The sequence below is a fragment of the Oryctolagus cuniculus genome, chromosome 3 (genome assembly GCF_964237555.1).
Source record: "Oryctolagus cuniculus chromosome 3, mOryCun1.1, whole genome shotgun sequence".
In the NCBI taxonomy this organism is placed as follows: Eukaryota; Metazoa; Chordata; class Mammalia; order Lagomorpha; family Leporidae; genus Oryctolagus; species Oryctolagus cuniculus.
Window position 1 is genome coordinate 101562063 of NC_091434.1, and position 22553 is coordinate 101584615.

A 22553-nucleotide genomic window follows, 5' to 3' on the forward strand; every position below is an offset into this window, starting at 1 on the left:
AATTTTTCCAAAATTGTTTATAAAATATCTTTGTTGATTACACCTTTTTTATTTTTCTTTTATTTTCTTTAAAAATATCTATTTATTTGACAGGGTTACAGAGAGAGAGACAGACAGAGAGACAGAGATGGAGAGAGAGTGCTCCCATTTGCTGGTTTATTCCCCAGGTGGCCGCAACAGTCAAGGTTGGGCTAGGCCAAAGCCAGCAGTCAGGAGCTTCTTCCAGGTCTCTCACGTGGGTAATAGAGGCCCAAACTGTTGAGCCATCCTCTGTTGCTTTCCCAGGCCACCTTCAGGGAGATGGATCAAAGTGGAACAGCTGGGACTTGAACCAGCAATGATATGGGATGCTGGCATTACAGATGCAGCCCTACCCACTATACGAGAACACCAGTCCATGTTTGTGTTTGATTATGAACTTCAAAAGACTTTTTCCTTTAAAAAAGAACACTTGTCATATCACCATTTTTCCATGTTTATATATGGCAAACTTTTAACTCTGATATTTTTATGGTGAAAGTTGTCCTGAGTGAATTAATTATGTTCCTATCTAGTTGAATCAATTTTTTTCTTCCTTATAAAAGTGTTTAGTTGAACCTCTTGGTCCTTCTAGGTATAAACTGTTTGAAAATAATGATTATACAGATTTGTATCTAACTTTATGCCTATTATTCTATTTTTGACTTATCTATATCTGTTTTATTTAAATAAAATGAACAAATTTCATATATTCCATATATACAGATTTAGGAGCATAGTGACACTTCCCACTCTACCCTCCCTCCTGCCCTCCATGTTCCCACCCTTTCTCCCCATTTCTTTCTTATCCTTTTAATTTTTACAATGACATACTTTCCATTAATTTTATAATTATAAGATTGACTCTCTGCTGAGTAAACAATTCAACATAGAGTAAGAAGAAAAAAAAACTAACCCACAACACTGTAGACAAGTGTTATAAATACAAATCAGTTCTCAAAATATCAATTTCAGTATTACATTTGTGGTACTCTTTTTGTTACCATAGTTCAGGGACAACATGGTATTTGTCTTTTGGGTACTGGCTTATTTCACTAAGTATAATGTTGCAACCATTTTGTTGTGAAAGACATGTTTCATTTTTTTTCATGTCTGAGTAATATTCCACACACACACACACACACACACACACCATATATTCTTTATCCATTCATCCATTGATGGGCATCTGGGTTGATTCCATATCTTAGTTATTGAGAATGGAACAATAATACACATGGGTGTTCAGATAACTCTTCCATATGATGATTTTATTTCCTTTGGATAAATTCCCAGGAGTGGGATGGCTGGGCCATATGGTAGATCTATTTTCAGCTATTTTGGGTATCTCCATACTGTCTTGTATGATGGCTGTACTATTTTGCATTCCCACTAACAGTGTCTTAGGAAAACTTTACCCCTACATCCTCTCCAACATTTATGGTTTTTTGGATCTCCAAATGGGAATCGTTGTAACTGGGGTGAGGTGAAACCTCATTGTGTATGTGTGTGTGTGTGTGTGTGTGTGTGGTTTTGTTTGCATTTCCCTGATGGCTAGTGATCCTGAGCATTTTTTTTTTCTGTGTCTGTTGGCCACTTGAATTGCATCCTTTGAAAAATGTTTATTTATGCCCTTTGCTCTTTTCTTAATTGGATTGTTTGTTTCATTGTTGTTGAGTTTTTATAGATTCTGGATATTAATGATTTATCAGTTGCATAGTTTGCAAATATTTTCTCCCCTTCTCTAGGTTGCCTCTTCACATTGTTTCCATCACAAAAGCTTCTTAGATTGGTGTAATCCCATTTATGCATTTTTGCTTTGATCATTTGTTGTTCTGAGGTTTTTTTCAGAGAAGTCTTTGCCTATACAAGTGTCTTGCAGAGCTTCTTCAATGCTCTCTTCTAGTAATTTGATGGTATCTGGCTGTAGATTTATATCCTTGATCCATTTTGAGTTGATTTCTGTATGACGTTTAAGGTAGGGGTCTTGTTTCATACTTCTGCACACAGAGATCCAATTATCCCAGCACCAATTTTTGAAGAGATTCATTTCTCCAAGGATTGATTTTAGCTCCTTTGTCAAAGATAACTTGATTATAGATATGTGGATTGATTTCTGGGGATTCTATTCTGTTTGCTTGCTCTACAGTTCTATTTTTGTGTCAGTACCAGGCTGTTTGATTATAACTGTGCTGTGGTATGTCTTGAAATCTGATATTGTGAACTTCCAACTCTGTTTTTGTTGTTAAGATTGCTTTAGCTATGCAAAATCTCTTTTGTTACCATAGGAATTCCAGCATAATTTTCTCCAGATTTGAGAAGAATGTGATTAGTATTTTGATTGGGTTCCCACTGAATCTGTAATTTTTTGCATTATGGACATTTTGACTATATGAATTCTTCCAACCCACAAACACGGAAGATTTTTCCATTTTTTGTACCATCGTCTTTTTCTTTAATATTTTGTAATGTTCATTATAGAGATCTTTCATTGTAGAGATCTTTCACCTTTTTGGTTAAATTTGCTCGAATGTATTTAAATTTTTTGTGACTATTGTCAATGATACTGATCTTACAAGTTCTCAGTCATGGCATTGTCTGCGTATAACAAGGCTATTGATTTTTGCATGTTGGGCATGTTGGTATTATAGCCTACAAATTTATCAAAGTCTCTTTTGAGTTCCAGTAATCTCTTAGTGGAGTCTTTTAGTTCCCCTTTATAAAGGATCATGTAATAAGCAAACAGGGAAAATTTGACTTTTGCCTTCCAATTTGTTTCCCTTTGATTTATTTTTTTTCTTTGTCTTTTTAAAGATTTATTTATTTTATTTGAAAGAGTTACATAGAGAGAGAGAGAGAGAAAGAAGTCTACCATCCAATGGTTCACTACCTAGATGGCTGCAATGGTCAGAGCTGCACCAATCCTAAACCAGGAGCCAGGAACTTCTTCTGGGTCTCCCACACGGGTGCAGGGGCCCAATGACTTGGGCCATCTTCTACTTCTTTCCCGGGCCATAGCAGAGAGCTGGATCAGAAGTGGAGCAGTGGGGTCTTGAACTGGCACCCATATGGGATGCCAGCGCTTCAGGCCAGGGTGTTAACCCACTGCACCACAGCACTGATCCCTCAATTTCTTTTTCTTGACTAATGGCTCTGAATAAAGCTTCCAAGATTATCTTGAATCACAATGGTAGAATTGAGCATCATTGTCTGTTTTTGGATTTTGCTAGGAATATTTACAAATTTTTCCCATTCAATAAGATGCTATCTGTGGGTTTGTCATATATTGCCTTGATTGTAATGAGGAATGTTCCATCTGTAACTTTCTGAAGATTTTTATCATGAAAGGATTTTGCACTATATCAAATGCTTTCTCTGCATCTGTTGATATAATCATGTGATTTTCATTCTTCAGTTTGTTTCTGCAATGTATAACTTTTATTATTTTGTGTATATTGAGTCATCCATACATACCAAGGATGTTTCCTATTTGATCTGGAAGAATGATCTTTCTGAAGTGTTGTTGGATTTGATTAGCTAGTATTTTGTTCAGGATTTTTGCATCTATGTTCATGAGTTATATTTGTCTATAGTTTTCTTTATTTGTTCTGTCATATTCTGGTTTGGGAATAAGGTGATGCGGGCCTATAAAAGGAGTTTGGCAAGATTACCTCTCATTAAATTCTTTTAAATCTTTTGGAAAAATAGAATTAGTTCTTCTTTAAATGTCTGATAGAATTTAGCAGTGAAGTCATCCAGTCCTGGGCTTTTCTTTATGGGAGAAATTTTATTATTAATCAGTCTTCATCTTGGTTATTGGCTTGTTTTGGTTTTCTATGTCTTCATGCCTCTATTTTGGTAGAATGTATGTGTCTAGTGATCTATGCATTTCTTATAGATTTTTCAATGTGTTAGAATATAACTCTTTGTAGTAATTCTTGATGATTGTTTATATTACTATGGTATCTACTGTTAAACTTCTTTATCATCTCTGATTTTGTTAGTTTGGTTCTTCACTCTCTTTTTTAGGTTAGTTTGTCCAACAGTGTATCAGTATTGTTTATTTTTTCAAAAAATCAGCTCTTTATTTCACTAATCTGTAATTTTTTTGTTTTCAATTTTATTTCTTTTTAATTTTAATTATTCCTCACCTTCTACTAATTTTGAGTTTGGTTTATTGTTGTTTTTCTACACCCTAGAGATGCATTGATAGCTTATTTATATGATGACTTTCCAATTTCATTAGTCACTAAACGCAATAATCCTTCATCTTAACCCTGCTTGGTGGAGTCCCACATGTTTTGACATGTTGTGTTATCGTATTCATCTATTTCCATAAATTTTATTTCTCTTTTAATTTTGTCTGTTACTCAATGTTCATTCAGGAGCATGTTGTTCAGATTCCATGTGTTTTCATATATTCTAGAGATTCTTAGGTTGTTAATTTCCAGTTTAACTCCATTGTGGTCAGAAAAGATACATGGTAAGATTTCAATTTTTTTGAATTTGCTGAGACTTTTTTTATGGCATAGCATATGGTTCATACTATAGAAAATTCCCTGTACTGATGAAAAGAATGTGTATTCTGGGGCTGGCACTGTGATGTAGCAGGTAAAGCTGCTGCCTGCAGTGCTGGCATCTCATATGGGTGCTGGTTCAAATCCTGGCTGCTCCACTTGCAATCCAGCTCTATGCTGTGGCATGTGGGAAAGCAGTGGAAGATGCCCAGGTCTTGGAGCCCCTGAACCCGATAGGAGACTTGGAGGAGGCTCCTGGCTCCTGGCTTTGGATCAGCATCGCTCCAGCCATTGCAGCTACCGGGGAGTGAACAAGCAGATGAAAAACCTTTCTCTCTCTCTGCCTCTGCCTTTCAAATAAATAAATAAATCTTAAAAAATAAATAAAGTGTCTTTTTTCAACTGTGGGATGAAATGTTTTTAGATATTAGTTAGGTCTATTTGGTTCATAGTGTTAATTAGCTCTGTTGTTCTTTGTTGCTTTTCTGTCTAGTAAATATGTTCATTCATAAATGGGTGTTGGGCTTTGAAGTCTCCCCTTACTGTTGTAGTTTATATCTGTTTTTAGATCCATTGACATTTATTTTAAATAGATAGCCACCCTAGTATTGGATGCATATATGTTTATTTTAGTCACATCTTCATTTTAAATTGATCCCGTAGGGGCCATTGTTGTGGTATAACAGGTAAATCCCATGCTTGCAGTGCCAGTATCCCATATGGGCACTGGTTTACCCCGCTGTTCCACTTATGATCCAGCTCTCTGCTATGGCCTGGGAAAGCAATAGAAGATGGCCCAAGTACTTGGGCCATTGCATCCACAAGGGGGACCTGGAGGAAACTCCAGGCTCCTGACTTCAGATCAGCCCAGTTCCAGTCATTGCAGCCATTTGGGGAGTGAGCCAGTGGATGGAGGATCTGTCTCTCTCTGCCTCTGCCTCTCTGTAACTCTGCCTTACAAAGTAATCAATAATCTTTTAAAAATATCAAATTGATCCATTAATAATTGCAAAATGCTCTTTGACTCTTAATAGTTTTTGTGTAAAGTATATTATTTCTGATATCATGGTAGCTGCACCTGCTCATTTTTGTGTTTCTTTTGCATGGGATAACTTTTTCCATCCTTTAAGTCTTCGTGTACCTTTGTTGGTGAGGTGTGTTTCTTGTAGCAGCAAATAAATGCATCTTATTTAACACATCCAGAAAGTCTGTATCTTTTAATTGGAGAGTTTAGGCCATTGATATTCAAGAGAATTATTTATAAGGAATGGCTTTTTCCTGCTCTTATTCCATAAATATTCCTATTGTTTGCCTTGGATTTCCTTTGTTCTTTTACTAGGAGATTTTTTGCCTTCACATTCTTTTATAACGATGGCTATCATTTTGTGTTTCTGTGTGTAACACCTCAGCATCATTTGTAAAGTTGGGTGATTGTGACAAATTCAATTTCTGCTTGTTATAGATGGTCTTTATTTCACCTTCATTCAAAGATGAGAACTTTGCAGGGTACAGTACTCTGGGTTAACAGTTTTTTTTTTTCTTTTAAGACTTGGACTATGAATCTCCATTCTCTCCTAGCATTTAGTGTTTCTGATGGATAATCAGCTGTCATTTTAATTGTATATCCTGTGGCAATAACCTGGTACTTCTCTCATGCACATTTTAGAATTTTTTCTTTATGTTTTACTGTTAAAAATTTGACTCCAGTGTGTCATGTTGAAGATCTTTTCTGGTTATGTCTATTAGAAGTTCTTTATGCTTCCTGTACTTGGATGTCCCTTTCTCCAAATTAAGAAAATTTTCTGTTATTATTTCATGGAAAAGGTCCTCTAATCCATTCTCTTTGTCTGTTGACTTGTTTGATAGTATCCCATAGCTCTCAAAAACTATTATTCTAATTTCTTCTTTTCTGTGATCTTATTGAGATATTTTCCATTCTTCTAGCTCAGATTTGTTTTCTTCTGTTTCACCAAGTCTGTTGCTAAAACTTTCCACTGTATTTTTTATTTGACAACTTGATTCTTTATTTCTAATATTTAAGTTCTATTTCTCTTTAAAAATCTCTATCTCATGGAAAAATTTTTCTTCGACGTCATGTATAGATTTCTTCATCTCATGAATTTACTCATTGCTTCTGTGTACTCCTATGATCATTCTTTTGAATTCCTTTTCAGGCATTTCATCAATCTCTTCATCTTCATATTCTAATGTGTTTTTATGTTCCTCTAGGGGAGTCATATTGTCTTCTTTCTTGTTCTCTCTTATATTTCTGCATCTACTTTTAGACATTTATGGAGCCACTGGTTGGTTTTCTCCACTGATGGGTTTTATCTTTGAACGATGCTTCTGTGACTTAGTAAAGTATCTGCCTGTTCAGTGAATACCCAGAGGTGTCCTAAATTGTCAGCAGGGGAGAGGTTATGATCAAGCCTGTTGTCATATTCACAACCTCACTGTGTCTCCTCCAAGGTGATCAATGACCAGAGTTAGCCCATTTTGGGTACAACCCCCATCCATGCTGGTACATGAGCTGCACAAAGGATCTATGTGGTCCTCCATGTGAGCAAGGAACCCTCTATAGTGACTCACCATATCAGGGAGCTCTGAGCCTATGAAGTCAGACACAGTTATTGCCCAGAGACCCAGCCCTATCTTGAATTCACAGTATAGCCACAGTCACAGTGCACAAGGCTCCCACAATCAGGGGGTGCAGAGGACCACCTCTCCACACGACAAGCCTTCCCAATCCAAAGAGAGCTGAGTCATCTCCAGAGCCAGCTTCCTATAAATGCTCCGCCTTGGTAGTTTGAGCCCCATAGCCTGTGATGGGTTGTAAGGTTGGTACCTCAGAATCCTAAGTGAGTGCCCAGACCCTGTCAACCCTCCCAGCCAGACTCAAAGTCAGTGGGAAACGTAGATTCTTCCCTCTGGGAAAATCTGGTCATGTGCAGAAGAGATGCTGCAGCCTCTGCTGTTACCAAGAGGTACCTTCTCACCACTGGTTGCTTGGTCCCTTTGTGGGGACATGGAGAGAAAGAAATAGGCTTCACTGTGGTGGATTAGGTGGATACCCTGCCTGCCACTAGGGCTCCAGGCCAGACTCAAAGGCAGTGTGGTCCACAAGGTTCTCCATCATGCAATATCAAGTGTGGCTTGGAGTCTCTGAGCAGCCATTGAAGGGGAAGGAACTGTGTGTATGTGTGTGTCTGTGTGTGTGCATGTGCAGGTGTGTGGACAAGGAGGTGGGGGCAGCTGAGTTAGAGTCCCAACCCCTTGGATTCCACTTGCTATTCTTTTCTTTCTCCTTCACACCTATCTGGTGGTAGTAGGCATTTATATTTGCATTTCTTTTCATTCATTTCCAAATATTTAATAATTTTTTTAGGGTTGGGGGTTGTGAGAAAGGCAGGAATGGGGTAGGGAGGAGAATAGTCACAGAAGAGCAGGAGGAGGACATGGAGATGAAGAATAGGATTAACCTGGAGTTAAGGAACAGAGCCCCAGAGGAGGTGACAGAGTTAGTCCTTGATAGCTGCCTTTGTGTCAATGGGGAAATTGAAGGTCTGATGATACTTTTAAAGAACTGGAGTTTCTGAATACAGCTAATGTGGAACTCAGTTCTTTGCCCCAGCTTCCCAGCTTAAATAAACTTCGAAAGCTGGAACTTAGTGACAAAATAATTTCTGGAGGCTTGGAAGTCCTGGCAGAGAAATGCCCAAATCTTATCTACCTCAAACTGAGTGGAAACAAAATCGAAGATCTCAGTACAGTTGATCTCTGCAAAATCTTAAAAATTTGAAAAGTCTTGACTTGTTTAACTGTCAGATCACAAACATGGAAGATTACAGTGGAAGCATTTTTGAATTGCTGCAATAAATCACAGACTTGGATGGGTTTGATTAGGAGGATAACAAAGCACCAGACTCAAAAGAAGAGGATGACGAGGATGGTGATGAATATGATGATGAAGATGAAGCTGATCCACCTGAAGGATTTGAGGAAGTGGGAGAAGAGGATGAGGGTGAGGATGAGGATGAAGCAGGCTCAGAAGTGGGAAAGGGAGAAGAAGTGGGTCTCCCATACTTAATGAAAGATGAAATTCAGGATGAAGAAGATGATGATGACTATGTCGAAGAAGAGGAAGATGAAGAAGAAGAGTGTCTTTGAGGGGAGAAGAGGAAACGATATGCTGAAGATGATGGAGAGGAAGAAGATGACTAGATCATTCTGAGACAGAGTGTGCACTGAGTGTGCACTGCGTTGATCACATAAACAAGACTAGTGTCTGCAAATACTAGCTGATAGAATAAAAAAGGGAGAGAACCATCCAACATGGGAAGCGAGATACACAGCAGACCCATAGAATGGCAGATGTCCTAAACAGCACTCTGGCGTCAGAATCAGCCCTTAAGGCATGCGGATCCGACTGAAAAGCCCATGAGAGTATTTCAGGCATGGAAAGCCAAAACACTCAGGCAAACAAACAAACAAACAAACAACTAAATGAAAGATCTCCACAAGTGTGATCCCAGTGGAAAGAACAGGTCATCAAAGAAGGAGGTACCTTTCTCTGAAGGGAGGAGAGAACCTCCACTTTGACTATGACCTTATCTAAATATGATCAGAGTCGATGAACTCAAAAGGCTTCCATAGCCTTGGCAACTCATGACAAGAGCCTAAGGTGATTACTGATGCCATAAATAAGAGTGTCAATTTGTTAAGTCAACAACAGGAGTCACTGTGCACTTACTCCTCATGTAGGATCTCTGTCCTTAATGTGCTGTACAGTGTGATTTAATGCTATAGCCAGTACTCAAACAGTATTTTTCACTTTGTGTTTCTATGTGGGTGCAAACTGTTGAAATCTTTACTTAATATATGCTAAACTGATCTTCTGTATATAAAGAGAATTGAAAATGAATCTTGATGTGAATGGAAGGGGAGAGGGAGTGGGAAAGGGGAGGGTTGCGGGTGGGAGGGAATTTGTGGGGTGGGGGAAACCATTGTAATCCATAAGCTGTACTTTGGAAATTTATATTCATTAAATAAAAGTTAAAAAAAAATATCTGGGATAAGTGTGTGTGTTTCCTTGTATGGCTACCAAATAAAGCTTACTGAGTAGACTAGTGCATTTCCCTTTTTGGCACTGAGGCTTCATGTTCAAGGCAATTGCTTTTTTTAACTTCAATTATCTAAAATTTTGTTTGAATATTTGTAAGTTTTTAAAAAGTGTCATCAGGGCCGGCGCTGTGGCTCACTTGGTTAATCCTCCGCCTGCAGTGCCAGCATCCCATATGGGCACCGGGTTCTAGTCCCAGTTCTCCTCTTCCAGTCCAGCTCTCTGCTGTGGCCCAGAAGGGCAGAGGAGGATGGCCAAAGTGCTTGGGTCCCTGCACCCACATGGAAGACCAGGAGGAAGCACCTGGCTCCTGGCTTCAGATAAGCCCAGCGCCAGCCGTAGTGGGCATTTGGGGGAGGGGGGTGAATCAACGGAAGGAAGACGTTTCTCTCTGTCTTTCTCACTGTTTCTAACTCTACCTCTCAAATAAATAAATATTAAAAAAAAGTGTCATCATACTAATTGAAATTTTGCTTCAATACTGGGATACACTTAAATTACTGAGTATAGTTTTTCTGCTGCTTTATTAGTTTAAAATGTATGTTTTCTGTTTTAAAGTAAAAGTGAAGTTATTTGCAGAGAAACTAAAAAAGTCGCACAACTGACTGAAATAAAACACTTGGGGTAAGTTTAGTGGAAAGATTGGGCTCTTCCAAAAGACTTTCACATTTTCCTCCTAATTTCCAGAGTTGAAATGCCCTGTTTTAGTCCCTAAGACTTCTCATTGCATACTATGCCAGATTATAAAATACTTATTTTTAAAATGAAATCTATATATTGACTTTCTTATAAATCATCATATTGTGTATTCAAAATTAAGAGTTCTTTGGTTTGAAAACAACACCTAGAGTCTCCAGATAACTTTTAAGACTTATGCAGTTTTGTGGGTGTTATTTTCATGCAAACAGGTAAGGGTGGGTTTTCTATTTTGTAGACATTTTTGGTCCTACTTTAACGCTCTTTGTATAGCAGCATGTAGGTAGTGTGTTAAGTTCCTCAAGAATCTCTCCTTAAAAACTTTGACGTTAATACTTTTGTTTGTTTTTTTTTTTATTTTTTTTTTATTTTTTTAATTTTTTGACAGGCAGAGTGGACAGTGAGAGAGAGAGACAGAGAGAGAAAGGTCTTCCTTTTGCCGTTGGTTCACCCTCCAATGGCCGCCGCTGCAGCCGGCGCACTGCGCTGATCCGATGGCAGGAGCCAGGAGCCAGGTGCTTTTCCTGGTCTCCCATGGGGTGCAGGGCCCAAGCACCTGGGCCATCCTCCACTGCACTCCCTGGCCACAGCAGAGAGCTGGCCTGGAAGAGGGGCAACCGGGACAGAATCCGGCGCCCCGACCGGGACTAGAACCCGGTGTGCCGGCGCCGCAAGGTGGAGGATTAGCCTAGTGAGCCACAGAAGGTGGAGGATTAGCCTATTGAGCCACGGCGCCGGCTTACATTAATACTTTTGTGCAACTGTGTTTTGAATAAAGCCAAGACAGTGTTAAAAAATACAGTAAATACAGTACTCCCGGTCATTCTTCTATTGTTTCTATCCTATTTTTTCTGTGACTGCTGTAACTTAAAAGTTTTTGAAATAGAATTGCTTCAAATAAACTGAAGATTTGTTATTAAAAAAAAAAAAAAAAAAAAAAAAAGAGTGGCTTGGGCTACCGCCGTCTGCCTTCGCTTGTCTGTCAGGAGCTGGTGTGTCTTCCGATCCCAGCAGCGGGAGTCACGTGTGATGTCCCTGCCCAGACCCGCTCCTCCCCCGCTGCGCCACAGCATCCCTCTTCTGTCTGTGGAGTCGCCACTGCAAACTCTCCAGCTTTCCCCTGGGAATACACTTACTCCACTTTTCTTCTGCTGTTGTTCCCGAGTCAAAATCAGCACAGCTTTCCTCTCCAGCCATCTTGGAAATCCTCTATTTGTTGTCTTGTTAGTTGGTTGGATTTAATCCCCAAAACAGTGTTAAATGGCTATAGTGGTAAAAGCCATTTTGTATGGAATGCCTCCCTGCAGTTTTGAATCTAGTTTTCATAACACATGTTAATATCTGCCTGGACAAATTCTTCCTCCGTTTCTCTTATAAAAGTTATTTTTTATGAATTCTTTTTAAAAGGAATTTATTAACACATTAGATTCTCAGGGTCACATCACACGCATAATAATTACTACAACACAGTTCCCATCAGTTCTCATGTTAATGTGATTTTAATAGTTAGAGAACAGATTCAGTGTAGTTCATAGATACAATCCCCTACTTTCCTTCCTTTTTAATTTTTCAGGAAATATATTTTTAATTTACATTATAGTCAGAGGCTTAACGCTTCACTAAATAAAGAGTTCAACAACTAAAATATAAGAAAACATAGTTCAACAGGAATATAGATGAGTGCTACAAAAATAATCAAAATATATTAATTTCATTCATATATAGTACATTTTAAAATCACAGCTCATTAGCACTATAGTTGTATATATATATATATTTATACTTATATAAAGTTGCTTTGAGTATATTGTTTTTTCCTATCTATTTAAATCAATTTTCTTCTGGTTTATAAAATAAGTGTTTTGCTGAATCTCGTCTTTCAAGATGTAAAACTTAGAAAATAATTTTTCAGATTCATATCTAATTTTATGCCTACTTGTTCTCTTTTTTAATTGGTTGGGTTTAATAACCAGAACAATGTTAAATGACTTTAGTGATGAAGTCATCTCCTATGTGGATTCTTCCATTATAATGAAATGACTCAATTCTGCAGTTTTGAGTCTGATTTCATAACACATGTTAAGTTCTGACTGGATAAATTCTTCCTCTTTTATCTTCAAAAATTTTTATGATAAATTATTTTTAAGGAATTTATTAACATTATATTATCAAGGCAACAGCAGACAACCATAAATAAAAGCAAATGTAATATTTTCATTTTTAGGACTGGCTTATTTCACTTAAAGATCATGCAGTGGTCTCCATTTCTACCCATTACATGTCTGTTTATCATACTGAGGTTTAAAATAAAAATAATTCCCAATTAAATTTCCTTTGCAACATTTGAGTTGCATTAAATACATATATTCCTTTTAAAATACTTACATTTTTTAACATTAAACTAGTAAGTCTTCTGTTCTCTGATTGTTTCTTTATTTGTTCCAGGATATTTTCAGGTTATTTAATAAAATTATAAGGTGTGTGTATGCATGCATGTTTGTGTGGTGCGGTGTCATGTTTGGCTTATTTTGTTTTGTCTTTCAAGCAAGTGTTTTTATTAATTAAATGTATTCACTCTCATATTTGAACTGCCATTGCATGTAAGTTGTTTTGAGTTCCACTTTTGGTTATTCTAAAGTATAGAAGTATCAACTTTCAAAATTTATCATATTCTTTGGCATTTTATCAAATCATCTATTTAATTCAAATATTTTTGATAGTTTGATACATACTTTCTCTCTTCCTTTTTAATAATTATAACATTTTAGACAACTTCCAAATTAGAAATGATACAATATTGCTTCTGTGAACAAGCATCCTCATTTAATTGTTCATTTTAATATGAATAATTTTATTATTTATATATAATTTATTGTATTTGATTAGAGAATATTCAGCATCTTTAGGTATTTTCTTTCTTGTCCTGATTTACATCATTTTCCCTCAAATAAAAGCTATGTATATGCTACTAATAAGACATAATACTTTCCTGCCTTAATGGACCTTATGTTCAATGGGGTAAGATACAGAAAAAAACAAATAGCTATTATAATTTAATATCACTAAAATTGATAATATTGTATCAGAAATGATACATTTTTAAAATAATTTATGTGGGGGCTGGCACTGTGCCATAGTGGGCTAAGCCTCCACCTGTGGTGCCAGCATTCCATATGGGCACCAGTCTGAGTCCTGGCTACTCCTCTTGCATTCCAGCTCTCTGCTGTGGCCTGAGAAAGCAGTAGAAGATAACCCAAGTGCTTGGGCCCCTGCATTCACATGGGAGACCTGAAGAAGCTCTTGGCTACTCGCTTTGGTCAGGCCCAACCCTGGCTGTTGCAGCTATTTGGGGAGTGAGCCAGCAGATGGAAGAACTTTCTCTTTCTCTCTCTCTCTCTCCCTCTCTCTGTAACTCTACCTCTCAAATAAATAAATGAAATCTTTAAAAAATAAAATAAAATAACTTATGTGTATGAAAGACTGATGAATAATGAAGGAAAATACTTTTGTAGGAGGATGAAGGCTGAAATGTTTGTGGAGAAGTGTATTGGGTTTAATGACCTCAGTGTGATGGCGATTTCTGAGTGATTAATTGAAATAAAAAAGAGGTAGCCCCACAACTGTGAAGAGGAAGACCATTTAAGGCAGAAGAGGAGATGGCAAGGTTCTGACACTGAAAGAAATTTCTATCTTTGAAGAACAGCAAGGAAGAACAGTATGGCTTGAGCAACATAGATGAGACAGAGGATAAGGTAAGATCAGAAATGTGAACCTGAGGAACAGACCACTTAGGGCTTGATAGGAGCAACATCAAGAGTAGATGACACAGAGTAGAGAAATATTTGACCATAGATTCAGATACTTTATTTATGGAGTTTTAACATAATAAAACAGGAGGGAGGCAAGAGGAGAAATGTAGTAGTAGCTTTGAAGAAAAGTAGAATCGAGGAGTTTTAGAGAAATAAGTTGAAGGTAGATATATACATGCCAATGTGAAAAGCCTCCTTGGTAACCATCTATACCTTGTCATAACTGTCCCTGTATCATCTCTTCTGTGTACTGCATTTTCAACAAAGGAAAGAAATGATCCCTGGCTCTTCCAAACTCTGAACGTAAGTTACTGTTATCCTGCTTGTTTGAAGGGGTCAATATAGCAAGTTCATATATAATATAAATTTTATGAAGATTTGTAAATTTTTTTCTTTAAAATAATTCTTGTATTTTTTTCAAATATTGTTGTCTTGGGCATTCAGATATTATGCAAAATTTTCTGTTTATATTTAAATTTGAATTTAAATTTTTATGATTTCATTACTGTTTAAATTGTAATAAATAATTTCCCATTTTATTCTATATATATATTTTTTTAATTTTCTAAAGCAGCTCACCAGTGACTTGACAAATATTGTTTTATTTTCTGGGTCATTAGATTGAAAGTCCACAAAAGAGAAGATAGTAGATAGAGTGGTCCAGAGAGAGATATTGCTGATCTTCTAATCATAGATCACATATAGATACAATTCATCTCTCTCACCTATCCCAAGATGTAATATATACCAATAAAAATAGAAAGAACCTGAATTCTTCTCCTATAAATTTCATTCGCTAGACTATTTTAAATGTTTTTCAAATCTTGATAATCTCTGGTTCGATTTGAGGTTGAATGGTATAATTTCTGCACCTTCTAATTGTTTCCTTGTAGTATCTCTTCCTTTCTGTTTGTCACTCTATCTATTCAGTGATACACAGAGTCTCCTCATCACAGTTGGCAGAATTTGGTTTGTGAGGTTATAAAGTATGGTCTTAAAATAATATAGGGCCAGCGCTGTGGCGCAGCGGGTTAACGCCCTAGCCTGAAGCACAGGCAGCCCATATGGGCACCGGTTCTAGTCCCGGCTGCTCCTCTTCCAATGCAGCTCTCTGCTGTGGCCTGGGAAAGCAGTAGAGGACGGCCCAACTCCTTGGGTCCCTGCACCTGCGTGGGAGACCCGGAGGAAGCTCCTTGCTCCTGGCTTCGGATTGGCACAGCTCTGGCCGTTGCGGTCAGCTGGGGAGTGAACCATCGGACAGAAGACCTCTCTCTCTCTGCCTCTCCTCTCTCTGTGTAACTCTTTCAAATAAATAAATAAATCTTTAAAAAAAATGATAAAAAAAGAGTATCTTACAAATATAAAACTTATGAAAATGAAAGTAGAATATCCCATAACTGTTCCCAAGAGAAATTAATATCTAGAATGATAGAGGAATAATATATATAATATATATACATATATATACATCCTATGTTATACATTTTTAGTTACCTAAAATCATTCTAAATATCTGTGTTCTTTTTGGACAATACAACATTTTGATATCTGCTGATCACAAAACACACAAAGAAACAGAGGTAAATTTGTACTTCTGATCAATAGTTAGACTTCATAAAATTACCTTAGTATTCCACAATCTGAAGGCTGAAGAGGAAGAAAAGTTTCCAGCTATTACCAGTTTGTTTAATAGAGAGTAAAGAAGGAAGCAAAGTAGAGAAGAAATAACAAATGAAACATTTTAAACTCTAATGCTGCTGAGAATCAAATATGTAAACAATGTGTGTAAACTTAAATTTGGTGAGATCACAACTCTATTTCATTTCCAGTGCTTCACTTTTCTTTGCGAAAACTTTTTTTTAATATTTTCATTCAGTAGTTCAAGAAAATAATTATTTATTTCATCTAAAAACTCAGTCATTTAATGGAAAAATACTGCAAATGAAGAAGTGGGCTTTATTTCTCTCTTGTTTTGCTCTTTCTCTCATTTCTTCTTTCATATCCCCCATCCGTAAATGTAAGAAATACTAAAAAAGGCCGGCGCCGCGGCTCACTAGGCTAATCCTCCGCCTAGCGGCGCCGGCACACCGGGTTCTAGTCCCGGTCGGGGCGCCGGATTCTGTCCCGGTTGCCCCTCTTCCAGGCCAGCTCTCTGCTGTGGCCAGGGAGTGCAGTGGAGGATGGCCCAGGTGCTTGGGCCCTGCACCCCATGGGAGACCAGGAAAAGCACCTGGCTCCTGGCTCCTGCCATCGGATCAGCGCGGTGCGCCGGCCGCAGCGCACCGGCCGCGGCGGCCATTGGAGGGTGAACCAACGGCAAAGGAAGACCTTTCTCTCTGTCTCTCTCTCTCACTGTCCACTCTGCCTGTCAAAAAAAAAAAAAAAAAGAAAAAGAAAAAAAAAAGAAATACTAAAAAATGTTGTGGAGAAATGAGATTAAAAGAGATTATCTTTGATGCACAAAGTTTTGGAGTCTACACACAGATTCTACATTATGTCAATTTTTTTTACTTGATAATAAACATGTTATTGTTTATTATACTATACTTTTTCTTTTTTTAACTTTTATTTAATGAATATAAATTTCCAAAGTACAGCTTACGGATTACAATGGCTTCTCCCCCAACAACTTCCCTCCCACCCGCAACCCTCCCCTTTCCCGCTCTCTCTCCCCTTCCATTCACATCAAGATTCATTTTCAATTCTCTTTATATACAGAAGATCAGTTTAGCATATATTAAGTAAAGATTTCAACAGTTTGCACCCACATAGAAACACAAGGTGAAAAATACTGTTTGAGTACTGGTTATAGCATTAAATCACACTGTACAGCACATTAAGGACAGAGATCCTACATGAGGAGTAAGTGCACAGTGACTCCTGTTGTTGACTTAACAAATTGACACTCTTGTTTATGGCATCAGTAATCACCTTAGGCTCTTGTCATGAGTTGCCAAGGCTATGGAAGCCTTTTGAGTTCACCGACTCTGATCATATTTAGACAAGGTCATAGTCAAAGTGGAAGTTCACTCCTCCCTTCAGGGAAAGGTACCTCCTTCTTTGTACATCATGTGTATTTTGCATGAACATTTTGAGGTATGCTGATAATTGTCTTTCCTTTCTGAAAAGGAATTTACTGTGCCAGTTTGAGAACTAAGCTCAGGCATTTCATGCAAGTTTGCTGAGTCTCTAGGAAATATGTCTATTTCTTAATTTTTTTCTTTTTCTTTTTCTTTATTTATTTTTTAATATTTATTTATTTTTTATTTGTAAGTCAGAGTTACACAGAGAGAGAAGAAGAGGCAAAGAGAGTGAGGTCTTCCAACCACTGGTTCACTCCCCAGTTGGCTACAAAGGCCAGATCAGAGCCAATCCAAAGCCAGGAGTCAGGAGCTTCCTCCAGGTCTCCCATGCGGGTGCAGGGCCCAAGGACTTGGGCCATCTTCTACTGCTTTCCCAGGCCACAGCAGAGAGCTGGAGCAGAAGTGAAGCAGCCAGGACTCTAACTGGCACCCATATGGGATGCTGGCACCGCAAGCAGTGGCTTTACCTGCTACACCACAGCGCCAGCCCCTAAAAATTTTTTTCTTCTAAAGCGTTATTTAAATAAGTAAGTGTTTAAGAAGGAACCTGGGAAATAGCAAATAATGATTGTATGAATTGAAACTAGAAAACCATAAGAAAATAGAAGCAGTTAGTTACCTATCTCAAAAATATCTAAGAATCAAGAAAATGAGCTAGTGTTTTGAAACATGTTTTAACTGACATTTTAATAGCCGTTATTTTTATGAAGAAGATAATTTTAAAGGAAAGCTATAATATTTAGGTAGACGCTCACAAATGCAATTCTTAAACAACATATGATCTAAAAACTTGATCATTATGTTATGATTACAGAAAATATTAGAGAACTTATTTAGAATGGGTAATAGGTAGTTTAGAGCTATAAAATGCAAGCTTAAGTTAAGTAAAAAGTTAAAAATTAATCAAATTAGATTCAAGACAGAAGCTTTGAAATCATTTGAAATTGTTTAGGAAAGAAATTACCAAATATCTATGTATATATACACACACAAACACACACACACGTACTTAACATTTGCTTCTTAAATTGGCAAAGCTAGTATTTTTTAAGTTACTAAGGAAGACACAATCACCATCTGGTGGCAAAGCAAAGAAACTGTTGTTTTAAGAGAGTTATTTCTATGACAGTACTCCAAGCATAAGCCTTCAAGTGCGGCAATCCTCTCTAAGAAAAGATTTAGATGGGATGATGTCACAGACTCTCAAATATTATCTATTATGACATCTCTGAAACATCACATCTGTAATAGGATTTATAGATACTGCTACACACGCCATAGTTGAATACTCACCTGACGTATTGTATATAAATCTGATAATAGCTCTACGAGGTTTTCCCTGAATTGTTCGATTTCCAGAAAAAGATACAAAGATTTACAGAGATTAATGCCTTGCCAGTGTCTAATTTTTTTGTAAATGGAACGGCTTAGATTTGAATACAAACTACCTCTGTCTGTTTCAAGAACCTGTACTTTTAACATATGTAAATGAGTTAAACAAGAAATTAACCTTTAAAAGTTTTCTGATACAGGAATTATTATTATACTTGTATTTTTTTAATAACTGTTAGGGTAGAATTCCAGTGTACAACTGAAGGTAGACACTGCAATGTAAACTTGAATTAGAGACAACTTAAATAATACCTGATGCTTTCTGACTATTGCTGCTTGTTCCAACATTCCGGAGGATTCTCAGAGTTCTTATATAGGCTGATGAAGCCAAATGAGTAAAACAAAGCAAAAAAACAACAGCTCTCTGTCTAAAGAAAGAGTTGTCTTGGATTTACATTTCTTTCATTTCATTCTTTCATTTCAGAGCCAAGAACAAGATGATGAATTCATTTTAGAATCATAAAAAAGACAAAACTCAACAGTTAATAATAAAAATGCTGAAAACTATCTAGGTTAATATTTATGATTTAAATCAGTTTTGTCTTATTACCGTATTTATATCAGAGAAGCATTTGAAATTAACAAGATATTTTCACAAAAGATTTTCTATTTGATGCAATCATGTACTATTTGATATAGAGAATATTTTATTGAAATTGCTATTTGTGGAGGTTAAAATGGCCAAAACTTGTCAATTTCATATGCGTCAACCTAAATCAATACCCATTTTAGAGATCAATGAACCTGAGCATTAAAAAATCTTTATGATTACTCTATAAACATAAATTTACTTTCAAAATGGGTACACTGAAAGTCACATTAACAAAGATTTTTTTTCTGTTAGATTTTCAAAAAAATAAAATGAACCAAAACTGAGCTTTCTTCTTTGAGGGACTGACTACAGTATAAGAAACAATTACTTAGTGTACAATTTCAATCTAAGCCTTGCTCTGTTTAAAAAATAGATAATTTTGGTTCTGGGATTTGTTGTTGCAGGAGAGTTCAACACCTGCATTTCTTCTTAGAACCTGCTACTCCTCAGAAGCTATCATCAATGGAAAGTCCCCATATTGCAGGATACTTCTAAGTAATTGAGAATTTCCTATCAGCTTTCCTTTGAAAAGTATTTATTTATTTGAAAGGCAGAGTTACAGAGAGAAAGGGGCAGAGAGAGAGAGGGAAAGAAAGAGATCTTTGATCCCCTGGTTCACTCCTCAAATGACCGCATTCAAATCTAATCTCACTGGGCCAGACCGAAACTAGGAGCCACACCTGAGTCCCCACATGTGTGCGGGGGCCCAAGCACTTGGGCCATTTTTGCATGCAGGCAGCTGGATCAGAAGTGGAGCAGCTGGAACTCCAACTGGCACCTCACAGGAGGTGGCTCAATCTGTAATGCTACAATGCTGTCCCCATACCAGCTTTTTTAAAAGCCATTTTAAAACCAATTAAAAATTTTCTTTAAGTCATAAAATGCATTTTTAGTGAGTGCTTGCCAAAACACATTATGTTGACTATAGACCTTCAGTTCGTAAGAGTTCTTACTGCTTAGTCCAGGACTGTGACTTACACATCCCTCTATTCCCTCCGTGTTGAGCACTTTGCATGTAGAGAGTATTTAATGGCTTCCTTGTATTGAATTGAATTGAAGAAAAAAAAATTGAAAGAAGGAAAAGTCACTTGGTTTAACATTGAAGAGTAGTTTTGGCCTTTAAAATCTTAACATGATATGAATAAATTACTATTTGATATACTGCTTTAGGTTTCTGTAAGTCACTGTGCTTTTCCTTTGCAATTACAGGACTTTGATCCCATAATTGTGAGAATATGATAGAATATATATTCAGGAAGATGGCACACTGCAGTCAGGCTTTTGGGAGGAGTATGTAGGCATCTCCTAAGTGTCAATGTATGTGTCTCTCACTTTAGAAGGACAACATGTTTCCATTTTTTAAATTGAAAGCTCCTAGAATACGTAGAGAATGCTTTTGAGAAAGTATGCAGAGACCTCTAAATGAAATTCAGTGATAGAATCTGTAGAGAGAGAATGTTATAGGATACACTGCTGGGGGAATTTGGAGAAGCCCTCAGGTCTTCCTTTCACACTCCTTTTCAATTTAAAGGGCTTATATTATCTGTTAGAACAATTGAATGAAAGAACTTTGGGATGTTTTTAGTAGGTCACAAGTGTCACCTGTTTTTTACAAGGGTATTCATGACACCCTATAGCTATGTTAAGGATAGAGCCTTTAGCAACCAAGGACAACTGACTATAAAACACAAAATTAACTCCTCCTCCATTTACTGTGATTTTCTCTCCCTTGTCTCCAGCTGATTAGTGCAAATTAACCGCCTGAGCAGTTGAGAGGCAATATGGAAATCTTAGCTATCTGCTGAGAAGGCAAGCTGGTTTTTTTTTTTTAATCTACATTTATGTAAAATTCCAGAATTCCCTATAGATTTTCCACTATTAGGATTGCCAATAATGCTTAGCACATGTTTGTATATTTGTTTTGACTTATGAGAATTTACTAATTTTAATATTCTCAGTTTTTATCTTAGTAAATCCTTATATAGGATTTATAAACATTCAGCCTAGCAATTAAGATGCTTGCTAAGATACCACATCCCATATCAGAGCTTCTGGTTTTCATACCTGGTTCTGGCTCCTTACTCCAGATTCCAACTTCAGTCTCCATGGGCAACACTATGGCTCAAGCAATTGTGTTTTTTCCACAAACATGAAAGACCTGCATTGCATTCCTTGCTCCTGGCTTCAAGCCAGCTCAGTATTTAGTCATTGCAGATACTCGCAGAGTAAACTAAAGGGTGAGGACTCTGTCCATCTCTCTCTGTCTCCCCGTGTGTGTTTGTGTGTATGTGTGTGTGTCCCTTTCTGCCTTGTAAACAAATGGAGTTTTTAAACTATTAAGAAAAATCAACTGTCAACTAGCTATTTGAATGACAGTTATGTTTTATTTAAAAAAAAAGAGGTTGAAAGTGAAGTTCTTGAAAAAGAATTTCCTGAGACTAGAAATCAGAAAGGTATATTGTTTTGGTTCCCTTTACAGATTTTTAAAACTTTGTAGACTCTTGGTAGCTATTTCCAGGCAAAAATAAAATTTAATACAAACTATATGCTAAGTATTTTGGAGAATCAAATCCTTAGCTTTTATTTCTGAATGCACTTATAGTGATAGTCAAACTGAGATTTAGAAACAACAAATCGCAAGAACCTATTTTCAACTAGGAATTGATCCATTGGTTCAATGTTTCTCAAACTTACATGACTTGGCAGACTTGGTTAGACATACTGACATCCTGATACTACTCAAGTCAATTAAATTATGTCTGCAAATAGTCACAGTATTCATATGTTAAACAAGAAACTAAGCACTTCTGTTTTGAACTAGCTAATTTGAGTCCCACTGCTATGTTTTAGAAACTAGTGGTTTGTTTATGTATTCATGTTTTTATGGCTGGAAATACTTAGCCAATTAGTTAATTTAGTTTAATTCATCTTGAAGTCAATGGATTAAATGACTAAGACACATCTTCAAAAATCCATTTTTTCCTATTGGTTGATATATCCTATCTCATATCTATTTGGAAGCACATTATTCTGCTATTCTTCAACTTGACCTTTTAAAAGATTTTTTCCACATACTCTGATTTTTAATATTTGTATTGTTCCCACAATCATAAGTGTAGCAGTCCTTAACTGTAAAGTTAGGAATTACTATATAATTGGTAAGAGAGTGGTGAGATTGTCTAATATGTTGGTACTATTTCAGTAAGATCAATCTATGATGTTTTAAAGGCCTTTAATTTTTGTACTAGTCCTATCTTATTCTTTTTCTCCACATTCTATTAAATTACTTCAAGTTGAAACTACTTACCATCTGTCCCTTAGTATTTG

General features: G+C 36.8%; 1 protein-coding gene and 1 pseudogene across 9 annotated transcripts in view; both read left to right on the plus strand.

Annotated features, from left to right (window-relative positions):
- Window positions 1–22553, plus strand: part of LRP1B (LDL receptor related protein 1B) — a 2140503-nt gene that overhangs the window by 1058096 nt on the left and 1059854 nt on the right. The gene's annotated exons all lie outside the window — the stretch shown is intronic.
- On the plus strand, window positions 58–9473 carry LOC127491773 (acidic leucine-rich nuclear phosphoprotein 32 family member E pseudogene; annotated as a pseudogene).